Source organism: Tripterygium wilfordii, chromosome 13 (genome assembly GCF_013401445.1).
Source record: "Tripterygium wilfordii isolate XIE 37 chromosome 13, ASM1340144v1, whole genome shotgun sequence".
Lineage (NCBI taxonomy): Eukaryota > Viridiplantae > Streptophyta > Magnoliopsida > Celastrales > Celastraceae > Tripterygium > Tripterygium wilfordii.
Window position 1 is genome coordinate 6720035 of NC_052244.1, and position 20294 is coordinate 6740328.

The following is a 20294-nucleotide window of genomic DNA, read 5'->3' on the forward strand; positions in this document are numbered from 1 at the left end:
CAATTTTAAAGTTAACTTGGTCTATTGGAATCTTTACCTAACGAAACATTGTCCAAAAGCTAAACTAGCAAGTTAAGCCTTCTAAGAACACTAAATAGAGTATAACGTTCTATTTTGATGCCTTAGGAATGCTCAATGCTATGCATGGCAAGTTTTTCACGTTTCGTGCAATTTGGAACTTAACTTGTTCTTTTGGCTTCTTTACCTAACGAAACTTTGTCCAAAAGTTAAATTAGCAAGTTAAGACTTCAAAGAACACTAAATAGAGTATAACAGTCCAATTTGATGCCTTAGGATTGCTCAATTCTATGCATAGACAAGTTTTTCACGTTTTGTGCAATTTTGAACTTGACTTGGTCAATTGGCTTTGTTACCTAACGAAACATTGTCCAAAAGCTAAACTAGCAAGTTAAGACTTCGAAGAACACTGAATAGAGTATAACGGTCCAATTTGATGCCTTAGGAATGCACAGTTCTATGCATGGACAAGTTTTTCACGTTTCGTGCAATTTGGAACTTAACTTGTTCTATTGGCTTCTTTACCTAACGAAACGTTGTCCAAAAGCTAAACTAGCAAGTTAAGACTTCAAAGAACACTAAATAGAGTATAAAGGTCCAATTTGATGCCTTAGGAATGTTCACTTCTATGCATAGACAAGTTTTTCACGTTTCGTGCACTTTTAAACTTTACTTGGTCTATTGGCTTCTTTACCTAACGAAACGTTGTCCACAAGCTAAACTAGAAAGTTAAGACTTCTAAGAACACTAAATAGAGTATAACGGTCTATTTTGACGCCTTCGGAATGCCCAATTCTATGCATGGACAAGTTTTTCATGTTTTGTTCAATTTTGAACTTAACTTTGTCTATTGGCTTCTTTACCTAACGAAACTTTGTCCAAAAGCTAAACTAGCAAGTTAAGTCTTCTAAGAACACTAAATAGAGTATAACGGTCTATTTTGATGCCTTAGGAATGTCCAATTCTATTCATGGACAAGTTTTTCACGTTTCGTTCAATTTTGAACTTAACTTGGTCTATTGGAATCTTTACCTAACGAAACGTTGTCCAAAAGCTAAACTAGCAAGTTACGACTTCGAAGAACACTGAATAGTGTATAACGGTCCAATTTGATGCCTTAGGAATGCTCAGTTCTATGCATAGACAAGTTTTTCACGTTTGGTGAAATTTTGAACTTGACTTGGTCTATTGGCTTCTTTACCTAACGAAACATTGTCCAAAAGATAAACTAGCAAGTTAAGACTTCGAAGAACACTGAATAGAGTATAACGGTCCAATTTGATGCCTTAGGAATGCTCAGTTCTATGCATAGACAAGTTTTCCACGTTTCGTGTAATTTGGAACTTAACTTGTTCTATTGGCTTCTTTACCTAACGAAACGTTGTCCAAAAGCTAAACTAGCAAGTTAAGGCTTCGAAGAACACTAAATAGAGTATAACGGTCCAATTTGATGCCTTAGGAATGCTCACTTCTATGCATAGACAAGTTTTTCACGTTTTGTGCAATTTTAAACTTTACTTGGTCTATTGGCTTCTTTACCTAACGAAACGGTGTCCAAAAGCTAAACTAGCAAGTTAAGACTTTGAAGAACACTGAATAGAGTATAACGGTCCAATGTGATGCCTTAGGAATGCTCAGTTCTCTGCATAGACAAGTTTTTCACGTTTCGTGCAATTTTGACCTTAACATGGTCTATTGGAATCTTTACCTAACGAAACCTTGTCCAAAAGCTAAACTAGCAAGTTAAGCCTTCTAAGAACACTAAATAGAGTATAACGTTCTATTTTGATGCCTTAGGGATGCTCAATTCTATGCATGGCAAGTTTTTCATGTTTGCTGCAATTTGGAACTTAGCTTGTTCTATTGGCTTCTTTACCTAACGAAACCTTGTCCAAAAGCTAAACTAGCAAGTTAAGACTTCGAAGAACACTAAATAGAGTATAATAGTCCAATTTGATGCCTTAGGATTGCTCAATTCTATGCATAGACAAGTTTTTCACGTTTTGTGCAATTTTGAACTTGACTTGGTCAATTGGCATTTTTACCTAACGAAACGTTGTCCAAAAGCTAAACTAGCAAGTTAAGACTTCAAAGAACAATGAATAGAGTATAACGGTCCAATTTGATGCCTTAGGTATAGTGTATAGTGAAGTTGAAAATTTGTATGGTGAATATAAAGGTAAGGTGGATGCTATGAAACGTATATATTGGGTTCGAATTAATTTTGACGATCATCTTGATTATTATGGGCGACATGTCTATTTGTGGTTGCTTACAACTTTTTGGTAATTGGTGCTAGTTAGAAATTAGTGTAAGTTCTCAAGTTGTTATTGGAGACATGGTTACTCAATTAGGTGAATTTATAAATTAATTATTTAAGTGATATTTGTGATGTCATGATTGGAGTATGATAGTTACGACATATCAAATATTTTCTTTTAAGGATAGTTGGTCCTAAAGGTTTGATTGGTGAATGGTGATCCTATTGTAGTTAAGGTTGTGTGATTTTGATACATTGGATAAACTAATAACTCCTTTGTGGATGATATATCATTTGGTGAACTTTTGGATTTTCATAATTTTATTGGTACTCGATGATCCTTTTCCTATAGGAAGATTGATAGAATGAATACTACACAGGATGTTTTATGGTGGGTTACAATGTTGATGATTATATTATGGATAGGAGTTTGATAGTAAACGAATGTTATGAGGATATAGTGTGTTGATTAAGTAGTGGGAAATTGGGTGAACAAAGTGAAGTTTTATGGCCTTGTAATCTCTAAGGAGGGTATGACAGTAGACTCTTCTAAAGTTGAATTTATTTTTCAATGGAAACAATCAACGAATATAGTAACAAGGGCAAGTTATTTAAAGCTAAAGTTGTGATCATCTGTTAAATACTAATATCTGTTTTCGTGTTGTAAGTGTTTGGCAAGTTTGTTGCCTACTATCTTGTATTCAAGTTGCATCCAATTTTCGATGCGTTGACAAAGTAGTCTATGAAATGATAATGTGTGAAACTGATCATGATTTGACTGAGGATTATATTTCTGAATTTATTTATTTATTTATTTGAAACATGTGGTACTACTTCAATAAATAAGTGTTGAGGAGTTTTAAGAATTGGCTACGTTTTGCCAATCAAAGGTCTTTCTTTTCTTTCTGTATATATATTATAGTTTTCCTTGACACGCTTTACTTTTAGAATGTATTCATGAGATAGAGAAGTTTTAGAGTAGCTATTTTGAGTCATATCTTGCAAATCCATGTATGATAATAACTAATAAGGTTGAAAATTATTCCTAAGCTATATTTTCCTTCATCCTTTTATAGGTCAGAAGACAAATTTTTGAAGTCATTTATATTTTTTCTCCATCTTCGTTATTATTGAAGCAAAATAGGGACAAATTTGTTTAATAGCTTGTATCATAACATGTCAATAATGCACCTAACACATGATATCTAAAATCTTTCCTGATATACTCTTTGATGATGGAGAATATGACTATATGTATATAAAGATTTAGTTTGCTGCATAAGTAAAAGAATTAATATCGATCAACATGATAGTTTATGATCAGATGAGGTTTAAATTTACTATTCCAAGTTTGTTGTAAAAGTAGAATACTAGTATCTCTGTATTAGTATGATTGCGTGCATGTTTGTAAATGTGTCCTTTGATGGCGTCAAATGTACTAAAGTAATTAACCATGTGGAATGTAGCCTATTTGTATTAAGTGTCAGAGATTTTATCAGTTCTATTATAACTAGGTGTAGCTTTTATGTGATAAGAAGAAAATTGTTTGTATTTACCCCTTTGACTGTAACAGTTGGAAAACTTTCTCGTCTTGTTAATTGTGGAAAATTACTTGAGCACTATTTGGCACATTTGTTGACTAAGTTTGACATGTTAATTTGTTTATTTTATTGATAAGATTGTTAATTCTGTGAACTTTTCCTTTAAGCTAATAAGATATATCATGTCATGCTATAATTGGTTATAGATTGTCGAAATTTTGTATTTTACTGCGTTCCATGGTCTACTAATAAGTATGACTTATGTTAAATAGCATAAATTATGCTGTTAATTTTTCTAGTGTTGTGGTAATTTTATGTGGAACTAGCTTATATTGACTTCACAAAAAAAAAATTCTGTATGTTTCTTCTTGAAATTGGAATTGAACGTATGTATTGGAAGTGGTTAATGGTTTTCGGCCTAGCCGACGAGTTCACAAATTATTAAGTGTACATGATTTCTAATCCCATGGTGGATTTACTTAATTATTTATTTCTCTATACTTGATAGATTCTGAGAATAACTCGTATCGGCATTGGATCTTTTGAGTAGGATTCATGGTAGAATTTCTCTTGTAACATTTTTCTTGAGGTTGAAGTTTGTGATAGCATGGACGCATGTCTAGTGTTTCGTGGTAAATTAGAAATAACTAATACTATGGGTAAACTAGCAGTTTCTTAGTAAAATTTCGAGGATGAAATTTTGTTTAGAGGGGGAGAATGTTACACCCCGAGAGCCTGTAGTTTTTGTGTGGGTGAATTCTTTAGTAGTATACATGTTATGTGCTATTACTTGCAGCCATTTAAGTTTGGCGAGTGGTACAAATTTCGGGGTTTAGTGGGGGAGAATGTTACACCCCGAGTGTTGCAAATTTTTATATGGTTGTGAACTCTTGACTAGTGAACATGTGGTCTTGTGTATTGTTATGTACGAGTGTTTAAATTTAGATAGTTGCATAAATTTCGAGGACGAAATTTTTGTTAAGTGGGGAAGGATGTAATGCCCTGTATTTTATGAGTCCGTTAAAACATACAAGTGTCTTTAGTAGGAATATCCATTGAGCCATAAAGTGTTATAGAGGTTATAATTGTAAACTTAGAAATATTAAAAATAAAAGGGATTTAATCGTAAGAATATTCAATAGAATACATAATGGCCGGATTGTAATTATGCACGTGGCATAATAGTAAATACTGAAAAGTAAGGGTCATAATAGTCTTTGAAAAAAAAAAAAAAATCTAAACCTAAACCTACAGTGCACGAACCCCTCCCTCACTCTCTTTTCTTCTTCTTTTGTTATTTTCTCCTCAATACCTTGTGCAGCCGTGACTCTCTTCTCCACCATCACTACAACCCCATCCGACCAGCCACATCTGACAAGCCATTTTCATCCAGCCTCCTGTCACCAGCCACCCCAAGTTCCAACTAAACTGCTGGGTCTTCTTTTGGTTCTTAATACAAGGGATTTAAACCTCTCTCGATCTTTATTGGGTTGCAACAAAGGAGGATTTAACACAAACTCTTTGTTTTCTCCACTGAAATTTGGGTAAGATTTCTATAATCTTGTAATTGAATTTTCGGTTAGGATTAGTGAAGATTGAATCTAGGGTTCTTGACTCAATTTGGGGTTTTGTTAAAATAGTACTAGGCTTGATAAATTAAGTCTTGATATGTTATTTTTCAATAGGTTGGCTCATTGGATAGTACTTGACGCTTATCGTTTAAGCTTGTAAAGTTTGTGTCTACAAGAGGTAGGGAAACTACCACCCTCTTTAATTATTCTTTGTATATATTGTATTTAATCCTTTTAGGAAAATTTCTATTCTCTTTGATAATTCTTTTATTCCTTGTATTGAATCATTGTAGGAACTTCCTAAGTTCTTAAATTCCTTGTTCCTACAATTGTTTGATTGTTGTCCATAGATAATTGTTGGCCTCTATTATTCTTTGTCTTCCTCCATGGACATGTTGTGGCCTAAGTCATTGTTGTGGGTTTAGACCGTCTTGCATCTATCATGTTTTACTATGAATTTTCGTGACAAAGATATTGTATAAATACTTTTATTTGCATCAAATTCTTTTAATGCATTAAAGAAGAAAATTGTAAATTTATTCAAAACCAATAAATTGCATATTTTACACCCTTGTGGAGTTCAATGGATGAGGGGTCGGGAGTGACGCCGGGGTTTCGGCTTGGACATTGTGCGACTCCTAGGAGGATCCCGAGTTTATTGGACCGCAAGATGAGATTTTAGAAACTGTATTGTAAAGTTGTACTGTTGTTACTAAAGTAACTTCTTGTAATGATATAAAAATTATATCATTCATAAATGTTTGAACTGTATTGTAATGTGGCATATATTGAGCCAAGTTTTGTGGACAATTGTTGGTTGTGTTGTTCTTGTATCACATTGTTCGGTGTGGGGTGTACAACCCACTACCGGTTTAGGTGTCCGGATATCCTTGTTGTTTGGGGAGTACACTTTCCTTAAATGGATCCTCCCTTGTGTGTGATTGTGACCTTACGTGTACTTGTATACACTTGGTCAATGAGTGCTTCGGCATTCGGTGTGCCTCAATTGTCCCACTTGTTGTTTTAAATATATGTAATATTTTAAATGTATATATATGTTGTAAATTGCATTCATTGATGCATATTGGATATTGTACCTTGTAACCATTTATCCATATTCATTGTTGTTATGTGTCATGTTTATACTCTCTTGGCACTTTGAGCGCTGTAAATCTTTATAGGGACCCGAATCTAGTACGGTTCCTTCTGGTATTGTATTTCTATATCTCGTTGTTTATCGTTCTATTTTTATTTCCCTACTGGGCCTTTCGCTCATGCCTTCTTTTCTTTCCTTTCCTTTTCCCCCCCTCAAGTCAGGAAAATGTTCAGGATCGGCAGCTGGAGGCGTGACAGTGTCGTGTAGCCCGTGTTTACTAGATGTCTATTTCCTTACCCTTAGTTAGGATTGTTAAACGTTTTAAATGGTTGAACTTTATGTATGACTCAGTCACCTTTGACTTGAGCTATTGTTTGTTTCCGCTACGATATGGACCATTGAGGCCTTAATTACGATGATAGTATTGAGTTATGTTATGGAGGCTTAATGCCATTGGAGTCCTCTTTAGGATAATTGTTTATTGTTGTGCAGGCTGGCGCTCATTGTTCTATAAAATTGCGCCATGTCTGTCTAATTCGTATATGTGTTTTTCCTATCTCACGACCCCACCCGAAACGGGGCGTGACACAAGTTTTTCACGTTTGGTGCAATTTGGAACTTAACTTGTTCTATTGGCTTCTTTACCTAACCAAACGTTGTCCAAAAGCTAAACTAGCAAGTTAAGACTTCGAAGAACACTAAATAGAGTATAACAGTCCAATTTGATGCCTTAGGAATGCTCACTTCTATGCATAGACAAGTTTTTCACGTTTCGTGCAATTTGGAACTTAACTTGTTCTATTGGCTTCTTTACCTAACCAAACGTTGTCCAAAAGCTAAACTACCAAGTTAAGACTTCTAAGAACGTTAAATAGAGTATAAGGGTCCAATTTGATGCCTTAGGAATGCTCAATTCTATCCATAGACAAGTTTTTCACGTTTCATGCAATTTTGAACTTAACTTGTTCTATTGGCTTCTTTACCTAACGAAACGTTGTCCAAAAGCTAAACTAGCAAGTTAAGTCTTCTAAGAACACTAAATAGAGTGTAACGGTCTATTTTGATGCGTTAGGAATGCTCAATTCTATGCATGGACAAGTTTTTCACGTTTCGTTCAATTTTGAACTTAACTTCGTCTATTGGAATCTTTACCTAACGAAATATTGTCCAAAAGCTAAACTAGCAAGTTAAGCCTTCTAAGAACACTAAATAGAGTATAACGGTCCAATTTGATGCCTTAGGAATGCTCACTTCTATGCATAGACAAGTTTTTCACGTTTCGTGCAATTTTAAAATTTACTTGGTCTATTTGCTTCTTTACCTAACGAAACGTTGTCCAAAAGCTAAACTAGCAAGTTAAGACCTCTAAAAACACTAAATAGAGTATAACGGTCTATTTTGATGCCTTAGGAATGCTCACTTCTATGCATAGACAAGTTTTTCACGTTTCATGCAATTTTAAACTTTACTTGGTCTATTGGCTTATTTACCTAACGAAACGTTGTCCAAAAGCTAAACTAGCAACTTAAGACTTCGAAGAAGACTGAATAGAGTATAACGGCCCAATTTGATGCCTTAGGAATGCTCAGTTCTATGCATAGACAAATTTTTCACGTTTCGTGCAATTTTAAAGTTAACTTGGTCTATTGGAATCTTTACCTAACGAAACATTGTCCAAAAGCTAAACTAGCAAGTTAAGCCTTCTAAGAACACTAAATAGAGTATAACGTTCTATTTTGATGCCTTAGGAATGCTCAATGCTATGCATGGCAAGTTTTTCACGTTTCGTGCAATTTGGAACTTAACTTGTTCTTTTGGCTTCTTTACCTAACGAAACTTTGTCCAAAAGTTAAATTAGCAAGTTAAGACTTCAAAGAACACTAAATAGAGTATAACAGTCCAATTTGATGCCTTAGGATTGCTCAATTCTATGCATAGACAAGTTTTTCACGTTTTGTGCAATTTTGAACTTGACTTGGTCAATTGGCTTTGTTACCTAACGAAACATTGTCCAAAAGCTAAACTAGCAAGTTAAGACTTCGAAGAACACTGAATAGAGTATAACGGTCCAATTTGATGCCTTAGGAATGCACAGTTCTATGCATGGACAAGTTTTTCACGTTTCGTGCAATTTGGAACTTAACTTGTTCTATTGGCTTCTTTACCTAACGAAACGTTGTCCAAAAGCTAAACTAGCAAGTTAAGACTTCAAAGAACACTAAATAGAGTATAAAGGTCCAATTTGATGCCTTAGGAATGTTCACTTCTATGCATAGACAAGTTTTTCAAGTTTCGTGCACTTTTAAACTTTACTTGGTCTATTGGCTTCTTTACCTAACGAAACGTTGTCCACAAGCTAAACTAGAAAGTTAAGACTTCCAAGAACACTAAATAGAGTATAACGGTCTATTTTGACGCCTTCGGAATGCCCAATTCTATGCATGGACAAGTTTTTCATGTTTTGTTCAATTTTGAACTTAACTTTGTCTATTGGCTTCTTTACCTAACGAAACTTTGTCCAAAAGCTAAACTAGCAAGTTAAGTCTTCTAAGAACACTAAATAGAGTATAACGGTCTATTTTGATGCCTTAGGAATGTCCAATTCTATTCATGGACAAGTTTTTCACGTTTCGTTCAATTTTGAACTTAACTTGGTCTATTGGAATCTTTACCTAACGAAACGTTGTCCAAAAGCTAAACTAGCAAGTTACGACTTCGAAGAACACTGAATAGTGTATAACGGTCCAATTTGATGCCTTAGGAATGCTCAGTTCTATGCATAGACAAGTTTTTCACGTTTGGTGAAATTTTGAACTTGACTTGGTCTATTGGCTTCTTTACCTAACGAAACATTGTCCAAAAGATAAACTAGCAAGTTAAGACTTCGAAGAACACTGAATAGAGTATAACGGTCCAATTTGATGCCTTAGGAATGCTCAGTTCTATGCATAGACAAGTTTTCCACGTTTCGTGTAATTTGGAACTTAACTTGTTCTATTGGCTTCTTTACCTAACGAAACGTTGTCCAAAAGCTAAACTAGCAAGTTAAGGCTTCGAAGAACACTAAATAGAGTATAACGGTCCAATTTGATGCCTTAGGAATGCTCACTTCTATGCATAGACAAGTTTTTCACGTTTTGTGCAATTTTAAACTTTACTTGGTCTATTGGCTTCTTTACCTAACGAAACGGTGTCCAAAAGCTAAACTAGCAAGTTAAGACTTTGAAGAACACTGAATAGAGTATAACGGTCCAATGTGATGCCTTAGGAATGCTCAGTTCTCTGCATAGACAAGTTTTTCACGTTTCGTGCAATTTTGACCTTAACATGGTCTATTGGAATCTTTACCTAACGAAACCTTGTCCAAAAGCTAAACTAGCAAGTTAAGCCTTCTAAGAACACTAAATAGAGTATAACGTTCTATTTTGATGCCTTAGGGATGCTCAATTCTATGCATGGCAAGTTTTTCATGTTTGCTGCAATTTGGAACTTAGCTTGTTCTATTGGCTTCTTTACCTAACGAAACCTTGTCCAAAAGCTAAACTAGCAAGTTAAGACTTCGAAGAACACTAAATAGAGTATAACAGTCCAATTTGATGCCTTAGGATTGCTCAATTCTATGCATAGACAAGTTTTTCACGTTTTGTGCAATTTTGAACTTGACTTGGTCAATTGGCATTTTTACCTAACGAAACGTTGTCCAAAAGCTAAACTAGCAAGTTAAGACTTCAAAGAACAATGAATAGAGTATAACGGTCCAATTTGATGCCTTAGGTATAGTGTATAGTGAAGTTGAAAATTTGTATGGTGAATATAAAGGTAAGGTGGATGCTATGAAACGTATATATTGGGTTCGAATTAATTTTGACGATCATCTTGATTATTATGGGCGACATGTCTATTTGTGGTTGCTTACAACTTTTTGGTAATTGGTGCTAGTTAGAAATTAGTGTAAGTTCTCAAGTTGTTATTGGAGACATGGTTACTCAATTAGGTGAATTTATAAATTAATTATTTAAGTGATATTTGTGATGTCATGATTGGAGTATGATAGTTACGACATATCAAATATTTTCTTTTAAGGATAGTTGGTCCTAAATGTTTGATTGGTGAATGGTGATCCTATTGTAGTTAAGGTTGTGTGATTTTGATACATTGGATAAACTAATAACTCCTTTGTGGATGATATATCATTTGGTGAACTTTTGGATTTTCATAATTTTATTGGTACTCGATGATCCTTTTCCCATAGGAAGATTGATAGAATGAATACTACACAGGATGTTTTATGGTGGGTTACAATGTTGATGATTATATTATGGATAGGAGTTGATAGTAAACGAATGTTATGAGGATATAGTGTGTTGATTAAGTAGTGGAAAATTGGGTGAACAAAGTCAAGTTTTATGGCCTTGTAATCTCTAAGGAGGGTATGACAATAGACTATTCTAAAGTTGAATTTATTTTTAAATGGAGACAATCAATGAATATAGTAACAGGGGCAAGTTATTTAAAGCTAAAGTTGTGATCATCTGTTAAATACTAGTATCCGTTTTCGTGTTGTAAGTGTTTGGCAAGTTTGTTGCCTACTATCTTGTATTTAAGTCGCATCCAATTTTTGATGCGTTGACAAAGTAGTCTATGAAATGATAATGTGTGAAACTGATCATGATTTGATTGAGGATTATATTTCTGAAATTTTTTATCTATTTATTTAAAACTTGTGGTACTACTCCAATGAATCAGTGTTGAGGAGTTTTAAGAATTGGCTACGTTTTGCCAATCAAAGGTCTTTCTTTTCTTTCTGTATATATATTATAGTTTTCCTTGACACGCTTTACTTTTAGAATGTATTCATGAGATAGAGAAGTTTTAGAGTAGCTATTTTGAGTCATATCTTGCAAATCCATGTATGATAATAACTAATAAGGTTGAAAATTATTCCTAAGCTATATTTTCCTTCATCCTTTTATAGGTCAGAAGACAAATTTTTGAAGTCATTTATATTTTTTCTCCATCTTCGTTATTATTGAAGCAAAATAGGGACAAATTTGTTTAATAGCTTGTATCATAACATGTCAATAATGCACCTAACACATGATATCTAAAATCTTTCCTGATATACTCTTTGATGATGGAGAATATGACTATATGTATATAAAGATTTAGTTTGCTGCATAAGTAAAAGAATTAATATCGATCAACATGATAGTTTATGATCAGATGAGGTTTAAATTTACTATTCCAAGTTTGTTGTAAAAGTAGAATACTAGTATCTCTGTATTAGTATGATTGCGTGCATGTTTGTAAATGTGTCCTTTGATGGCGTCAAATGTACTAAAGTAATTAACCATGTGGAATGTAGCCTATTTGTATTAAGTGTCAGAGATTTTATCAGTTCTATTATAACTAGGTGTAGCTTTTATGTGATAAGAAGAAAATTGTTTGTATTTACCCCTTTGACTGTAACAGTTGGAAAACTTTCTCGTCTTGTTAATTGTGGAAAATTACTTGAGCACTATTTGGCACATTTGTTGACTAAGTTTGACATGTTAATTTGTTTATTTTATTGATAAGATTGTTAATTCTGTGAACTTTTCCTTTAAGCTAATAAGATATATCATGTCATGCTATAATTGGTTATAGATTGTCGAAATTTTGTATTTTACTGCGTTCCATGGTCTACTAATAAGTATGACTTATGTTAAATAGCATAAATTATGCTGTTAATTTTTCTAGTGTTGTGGTAATTTTATGTGGAACTAGCTTATATTGACTTCACAAAAAAAAAATTCTGTATGTTTCTTCTTGAAATTGGAATTGAACGTATGTATTGGAAGTGTTTAATGGTTTTCGGCCTAGCCGACGAGTTCACAAATTATTAAGTGTACATGATTTCTAATCCCATGGTGGATTTACTTAATTATTTATTTCTCTATACTTGATAGATTCTGAGAATAACTCGTATCGGCATTGGATCTTTTGAGTAGGATTCATGGTAGAATTTCTCTTGTAACATTTTTCTTGAGGTTGAAGTTTGTGATAGCATGGACGCATGTCTAGTGTTTCGTGGTAAATTAGAAATAACTAATACTATGGGTAAACTAGCAGTTTCTTAGTAAAATTTCGAGGATGAAATTTTGTTTAGAGGGGGAGAATGTTACACCCCGAGAGCCTGTAGTTTTTGTGTGGGTGAATTCTTTAGTAGTATACATGTTATGTGCTATTACTTGCAGCCATTTAAGTTTGGCGAGTGGTACAAATTTCGGGGTTTAGTGGGGGAGAATGTTACACCCCGAGTGTTGCAAATTTTTATATGGTTGTGAACTCTTGACTAGTGAACATGTGGTCTTGTGTATTGTTATGTACGAGTGTTTAAATTTAGATAGTTGCATAAATTTCGAGGACGAAATTTTTGTTAAGTGGGGAAGGATGTAATGCCCTGTATTTTATGAGTCCGTTAAAACATACAAGTGTCTTTAGTAGGAATATCCATTGAGCCATAGAGTGTTATAGAGGTTATAATTGTAAACTTAGAAATATTAAAAATAAAAGGGATTTAATCGTAAGAATATTCAATAGAATACATAATGGCCGGATTGTAATTATGCACGTGGCATAATAGTAAATACTGAAAAGTAAGGGTCATAATAGTCTTTGAAAAAAAAAAAAAATCTAAACCTAAACCTACAGTGCACGAACCCCTCCCTCACTCTCTTTTCTTCTTCTTTTGTTATTTTCTCCTCAATACCTTGTGCAGCCGTGACTCTCTTCTCCACCATCACTACAACCCCATCCGACCAGCCACATCTGACAAGCCATTTTCATCCAGCCTCCTGTCACCAGCCACCCCAAGTTCCAACTAAACTGCTGGGTCTTCTTTTGGTTCTTAATACAAGGGATTTAAACCTCTCTCGATCTTTATTGGGTTGCAACAAAGGAGGATTTAACACAAACTCTTTGTTTTCTCCACTGAAATTTGGGTAAGATTTCTATAATCTTGTAATTGAATTTTCGGTTAGGATTAGTGAAGATTGAATCTAGGGTTCTTGACTCAATTTGGGGTTTTGTTAAAATAGTACTAGGCTTGATAAATTAAGTCTTGATATGTTATTTTTCAATAGGTTGGCTCATTGGATAGTACTTGACGCTTATCGTTTAAGCTTGTAAAGTTTGTGTCTACAAGAGGTAGGGAAACTACCACCCTCTTTAATTATTCTTTGTATATATTGTATTTAATCCTTTTAGGAAAATTTCTATTCTCTTTGATAATTCTTTTATTCCTTGTATTGAATCATTGTAGGAACTTCCTAAGTTCTTAAATTCCTTGTTCCTACAATTGTTTGATTGTTGTCCATAGATAATTGTTGGCCTCTATTATTCTTTGTCTTCCTCCATGGACATGTTGTGGCCTAAGTCATTGTTGTGGGTTTAGACCGTCTTGCATCTATCATGTTTTACTATGAATTTTCGTGACAAAGATATTGTATAAATACTTTTATTTGCATCAAATTCTTTTAATGCATTAAAGAAGAAAATTGTAAATTTATTCAAAACCAATAAATTGCATATTTTACACCCTTGTGGAGTTCAATGGATGAGGGGTCGGGAGTGACGCCGGGGTTTCGGCTTGGACATTGTGCGACTCCTAGGAGGATCCCGAGTTTATTGGACCGCAAGATGAGATTTTAGAAACTGTATTGTAAAGTTGTACTGTTGTTACTAAAGTAACTTCTTGTAATGATATAAAAATTATATCATTCATAAATGTTTGAACTGTATTGTAATGTGGCATATATTGAGCCAAGTTTTGTGGACAATTGTTGGTTGTGTTGTTCTTGTATCACATTGTTCGGTGTGGGGTGTACAACCCACTACCGGTTTAGGTGTCCGGATATCCTTGTTGTTTGGGGAGTACACTTTCCTTAAATGGATCCTCCCTTGTGTGTGATTGTGACCTTACGTGTACTTGTATACACTTGGTCAATGAGTGCTTCGGCATTCGGTGTGCCTCAATTGTCCCACTTGTTGTTTTAAATATATGCAATATTTTAAATGTATATATATGTTGTAAATTGCATTCATTGATGCATATTGGATATTGTACCTTGTAACCATTTATCCATATTCATTGTTGTTATGTGTCATGTTTATACTCTCTTGGCACTTTGAGCGCTGTAAATCTTTATAGGGACCCGAATCTAGTACGGTTCCTTCTGGTATTGTATTTCTATATCTCGTTGTTTATCGTTCTATTTTTATTTCCCTACTGGGCCTTTCGCTCATGCCTTCTTTTCTTTCCTTTCCTTTTCCCCCCCTCAGGTCAGGAAAATGTTCAGGATCGGCAGCTGGAGGCGTGACAGTGTCGTGTAGCCCGTGTTTACTAGATGTCTATTTCCTTACCCTTAGTTAGGATTGTTAAACGTTTTAAATGGTTGAACTTTATGTATGACTCAGTCACCTTTGACTTGAGCTATTGTTTGTTTCCGCTACGATATGGACCATTGAGGCCTTAATTACGATGATAGTATTGAGTTATGTTATGGAGGCTTAATGCCATTGGAGTCCTCTTTAGGATAATTGTTTATTGTTGTGCAGGCTGGCGCTCATTGTTCTATAAAATTGCGCCATGTCTGTCTAATTCGTATATGTGTTTTTCCTATCTCACGACCCCACCCGAAACGGGGCGTGACACAAGTTTTTCACGTTTGGTGCAATTTGGAACTTAACTTGTTCTATTGGCTTCTTTACCTAACCAAACGTTGTCCAAAAGCTAAACTAGCAAGTTAAGACTTCGAAGAACACTAAATAGAGTATAACAGTCCAATTTGATGCCTTAGGAATGCTCACTTCTATGCATAGACAAGTTTTTCACGTTTCGTGCAATTTGGAACTTAACTTGTTCTATTGGCTTCTTTACCTAACCAAACGTTGTCCAAAAGCTAAACTACCAAGTTAAGACTTCTAAGAACGTTAAATAGAGTATAAGGGTCCAATTTGATGCCTTAGGAATGCTCAATTCTATCCATAGACAAGTTTTTCACGTTTCATGCAATTTTGAACTTAACTTGTTCTATTGGCTTCTTTACCTAACGAAACGTTGTCCAAAAGCTAAACTAGCAAGTTAAGTCTTCTAAGAACACTAAATAGAGTGTAACGGTCTATTTTGATGCGTTAGGAATGCTCAATTCTATGCATGGACAAGTTTTTCACGTTTCGTTCAATTTTGAACTTAACTTCGTCTATTGGAATCTTTGCCTAACGAAATATTGTCCAAAAGCTAAACTAGCAAGTTAAGCCTTCTAAGAACACTAAATAGAGTATAACGGTCCAATTTCATGCCTTAGGAATGCTCACTTCTATGCATAGACAAGTTTTTCACGTTTCGTGCAATTTTAAAATTTACTTGGTCTATTTGCTTCTTTACCTAACGAAACGTTGTCCAAAAGCTAAACTAGCAAGTTAAGACCTCTAAAAACACTAAATAGAGTATAACGGTCTATTTTGATGCCTTAGGAATGCTCAATTCTATGCATGGACAAGTTTTTCACGTTTCGTTCAATTTTGAACTTAACTTGGTCTATTGGCTTCTTTACCTAACGAAACGTTGTCCAAAAGCTAAACTAGCAAGTTAAAACTTCTAAGAACACCAAATAGAGTATAACGGTCCAATTTGATGCCTTAGGAATGCTCAATTCTATCCATAGACAAGTTTTTCACGTTTCGTACAATTTGGAACTTAACTTGTTCTATTGGCTTCTTTGCCTAACGAAACGTTGTCCAAAAGCTAAACTAGCAAGTTAAGACTTCTAAGAACACTAAATAGAGTATAACGGTCCAATTTGATGCCTTAGGAATGCTCAATTCTATCCATAGACAAGTTTTTCACGTTTCATGCAATTTTGAACTTAACTTGTTCTACTGGCTTCTTTACCTAACGAAACGTTGTCCAAAAGCTAAACTGGCAAGTTAAAACTTCTAAGAACACTAAATAGAGTATAACGGTCCAATTTGATGCCTTAGGAATGCTCAATTCTATCCATAGACAAGTTTTTCACGTTTCATGCAATTTTGAACTTAACTTGTTCTATTGGCTTCTTTACCTAACGAAACGTTGTCCAAAAGCTAAACTAGCAAGTTAAGTCTTCGAAGAACACTAAATAGAGTATAACAGTCCAATTTGATGCCTTAGGATTGCTCAATTCTATGCATTGACAAGTTTTTCACGTTTGGTGCAATTTTGAACTTGACTTGGTCTATTGGCTTCGTTACCTAACGAAAGAATATCCAAAAGCTAAACTAGCAAGTTAAGACTTCGAAGAACACTGAATAGAGTATAACGGTGCAATTTGATGCCTTAGGAATGCTCAGTTCTATGCATAGACAGGTTTTTCACGTTTCGTGCAATTTGGAACTTAACTTGTTGTATTGGCTTCTTTACCTAACGAAACATTGTCCAAAAGCTAAACTAGCAAGTTGAGACTTCGAAGAACAATAAATAGAGTATAACGGTCCAATTTGATGCCTTAGGAATGCTCACTTCTATGCATAGACAAGTTTTTCACGTTTCATGCAATTTTAAACTTTACTTGGTCTATTGGCTTATTTACCTAACGAAACGTTGTCCAAAAGCTAAACTAGCAACTTAAGACTTCGAAGAAGACTGAATAGAGTATAACGGTCCAATTTGATGCCTTAGGAATGCTCAGTTCTATGCATAGACAAGTTTTTCACGTTTCGTGTAATTTTGAACTTAACTTGGTCTATTGGAATCTTTACCTAACGAAACATTGTCCAAAAGCTAAACTAGCAAGTTAAGCCTTCTAAGAACACTAAATAGAGTATAACGTTCTATTTTGATGCCTTAGGAATGCTCAATTCTATGCATGGCAAGTTTTTCACGTTTCTTGCAATTTGGAACTTAACTTGTTCTATTGGATTCTTTACGTAATGAAACGTTGTCCAAAAGCTAAACTAGCAAGATAAGACTTCGAAGAACACTAAATAGAGTATAAGAGTTCAATTTGATGCCTTAGGATTGCTCAATTCTATGCATAGATAAGTTTTACATGTTTGGTGCAATTTTGAACTTGACTTGGTCTATTGGCTTCTTTACCTAACGACACATTGTCCAAAAGCTAAACTAGCAAGTTAAGACTTCGAAGAACACTGAATAGAGTATAACGGTCCAATTTGATGCCTTAGGAATGCTCAGTTCTATGCATAGACAAGTTTTTCACGTTTCGTGCAATTTGGAACTTAACTTGTTCTATTGGCTTCTTTACCTAACCAAACGTTGTCCAAAAGCTAAACTAGCAAGTTAAGACTTCGAAGAACACTAAATGGAGTATAACGGTCCAATTTGATGCCTTAGGAATGCTCACTTCTATGCATAGATAAGTTTTTCACGTTTCGTGCAATTTGGAACTTAACTTGTTCTATTGGCTTCTTTACCTAACCAAACGTTGTCCAAAAGCTAAACTACCAAGTTAAGACTTCGAAGAACACTAAATAGAGTATAACGGTCCAATTTGATGCCTTAAGAATGCTCACTTCTATGCATAGACAAGTTTTTCACGTTTCGTGCAATTTTAAAATTTACTTGGTCTATTTGCTTCTTTACCTAACGAAACGTTGTCCAAAAGCTAAACTAGCAAGTTAAGACTTCTAAGAACACTAAATAGAGTATAACGGTCTATTTTGATGCCTTAGGAATGCTCAATTCTATGCATGGACAAGTTTTTCACGTTTCGTTCAATTTTGAACATAACTTGGTCTATTGGCTTCTTTACCTAATGAAACGTTGTCCAAAAGCTAAACTAGCAAGTTAAAACTTCTAGGAACACCAAATAGAGTATAACTGTCCAATTTGATGCCTTAGGAATGCTCAATTCTATCCATAGACAAGTTTTTCACGTTCCGTGCAATTTGGAACTTAACTTGTTCTATTGGCTTCTTTGCCTAACGAAACGTTGTCCAAAAGCTAAACTAGAAAGTTAAGACTTCTAAGAACACTAAATACAGTATAACGGTCCAATTTGATGCCTTAAGAATGCTCAATTCTATCCATAGACAAGTTTTTCACGTTTCATGCAATTTTGAACTTAACTTGTTCTATTGGCTTCTTTACCTAACGAAACGTTGTCCAAAAGCTAAACTGGCAAGTTAAAACTTCTAAGAACACTAAATAGAGTATAACGGTCCAATTTGGTGCCTTAGGAATGCTCAATTCTATCCATAGACAAGTTTTTCACGTTTCATGCAATTTTGAACTTAACTTGTTCTATTGGCTTCTTTACCTATGAAACGTTGTCCAAAAGCTAAACTAGCAAGTTAAAACTTCTAGGAACACCAAATAGAGTATAACTGTCCAATTTGATGCCTTAGGAATGCTCAATTCTATCCATAGACAAGTTTTTCACGTTCCGTGCAATTTGGAAATTAACTTGTTCTATTGGCTTCTTTGCCTAACGAAACGTTGTCCAAAAGCTAAACTAGAAAGTTAAGACTTCTAATAACACTAAATAGAGTATAACGGTCCAATTTGATGCCTTAGGAATGCTCAATTCTATCCATAGACAAGTTTTTCACGTTTCATGCAATTTTGAACTTAACTTGTTCTATTGGCTTCTTTACCTAACGAAACGTTGTCCAAAAGCTAAACTAGCAAGTTAAGACTTCGAAGAACACTAAATAGAGTATAACAGTCCAATTTGATGCCTTAGGATTGCTCAATTCTATGCATAGACAAGTTTTTCACGTTAGGTGCAATTTTGAACTTGACTTGGTCTATTGGCTTCGTTACCTAACGAAACATTGTCCAAAAGCTAAACTAGCAAGTTAAGACTTCGAAGAACACTGAATAGAGTATAACGGTCCAATTTGATGCCTTAGGAATGCTCAGTTCTATGCATAGACAAGTTTTTCACGTTTCGTGCAATTGGGAACTTAACTTGTTCTATTGGCTTCTTTACCTAACGAAACATTGTCCAAAAGCTAAACTAGCAAGTTAAGCCTTCTAAGAACACTAAATAGAGTATAACGTTCTATTTTGATGCCTTAGGAATGCTCAATGCTATGCATGGCAAGTTTTTCACGTTTCGTGCAATTTGGAACTTAACTTGTTCTATTGGCTTCTTTACCTGACGAAACGTTGTCCAAAAAATAAATTAGCAAGTTAAGACTTTGAAGAACACAACATAGAATATAACAGTCCAATTTGATGCCTTAGGATTGCTCAATTCTATGCATAGACAAGTTTTTCACGTTTTGTGCAATTTTGAACTTGACTTGGTCAATTGGCTTTTTTACCTAACAAAACATTGTCCAAAAGCTAAAGTAGCAAGTTAAGACTTCGAAGAACACTGAATAGAGTATAACGGTCCAATTTGATGCCTTAGGAATGCTCAGTTCTATGCATAGACAAGTTTTTCACGTTTCATGCAATTTTGAACTTAACTTGTTCTATTGGCTTCTTTACCTAACGAAACGTTGTCCAAAAGCTAAACTGGCAAGTTAAAACTTCTAAGAACACTAAATAGAGTATAACGGTCCAATTTGGTGCCTTAGGAATGCTCAATTCTATCCATAGACAAGTTTTTCACGTTTCGTTCTATTTTGAACTTAACTTGGTCTATTGGCTTCTTTACCTACGAAACGTTGTCGAAATGCTAAACTAGCAAGTTAAAACTTCTAAGAACACCAAATAGAGTATAACGGTCCAATTTGATGCCTTAGGAATGCTCAATTCTATCCATAGACAAGTTTTTCACGTTCCGTGCAATTTGGAAATTAACTTGTTCTATTGG

The 20294-nt window shown here is 34.6% G+C and overlaps 1 long non-coding RNA gene across 1 annotated transcript; it reads left to right on the top strand.

The window, feature by feature from the left end:
* The first annotated feature begins 13254 nt into the window (after positions 1–13254).
* On the top strand, positions 13255–15066 carry LOC120013635. The gene is made up of 3 exons (XR_005471468.1): positions 13255–13469; positions 13611–13674; positions 14809–15066. It is a non-coding gene; the product is annotated as an uncharacterized LOC120013635 (long non-coding RNA).
* The last annotated feature ends 5228 nt before the right edge of the window (positions 15067–20294 follow it).